Raw genomic sequence first — 753 nt, 5'->3', positions numbered from 1 at the left:
ACATCATCTGCAAACAGCAGAGAGGCGATCCCGAGACCCCCGAACCACCCCCAGGCTGCGCCTAGATATCCTGTCCGTGAACAGGACCGGTGACATGAACCAAATATATTATTAATATAATTAATAAGATTCATAATCTGTTTATATGTTAATGAGGATTCATAATCTGTTTATATGTTAATGAGGATTAATAATATGTTTATATGTTAATGAGGATTAATAATATGTTTATATGTTAATGAGGATTCATAATCTGTTTATATGTTGATGAGGATTTATAATCTGTTTATATGTTAATGAGGATTAATAATCTGTGTATATGTTAATGAGGATTAATAATCTGTGTATATGTTAATGAGGATTAATAATCTGTTTACATGTTAATGAGGATTAATAATCTGTTTATATGTTAACGAGGATTAATAATCTGTTTATATGTTAATGAGGATTAATAATCTGTTTACATGTTAATGAGGATTTATAATCTGTTTATATGTTAATGAGGATTAATAATCTGTGTATATGTTAATGAGGATTAATAATCTGTTTACATGTTAACGAGGATTAATAATCTGTTTATATGTTAACGAGGATTAATAATCTGTTTATATGTTAATGATGATTAATAATCTGTTTACATGTTAACGATGATTAATAATCTGTTTACATGTTAATGAGGATTAATAATCTGTTTACATGTTAATGGGGATTAATAATCTGTTTATATCTTAATGAGGATTCATAATCTGTTTA

General features: G+C 27.1%; 1 protein-coding gene across 4 annotated transcripts in view; it reads right to left on the bottom strand.

Moving 5' to 3' along the window:
- LOC116401497 (chromaffin granule amine transporter-like) overlaps positions 1–753 on the bottom strand; it is an 11,775-nt gene that overhangs the window by 3,043 nt on the left and 7,979 nt on the right. The gene's annotated exons all lie outside the window — the stretch shown is intronic.

Source organism: Anarrhichthys ocellatus, unplaced genomic scaffold, assembly GCF_004355925.1.
Source record: "Anarrhichthys ocellatus isolate YVR2014 unplaced genomic scaffold, GSC_Weel_1.0 scaffold486, whole genome shotgun sequence".
In the NCBI taxonomy this organism is placed as follows: Eukaryota; Metazoa; Chordata; class Actinopteri; order Perciformes; family Anarhichadidae; genus Anarrhichthys; species Anarrhichthys ocellatus.
This window is presented reverse-complemented; position numbering and strand designations above follow the sequence as displayed.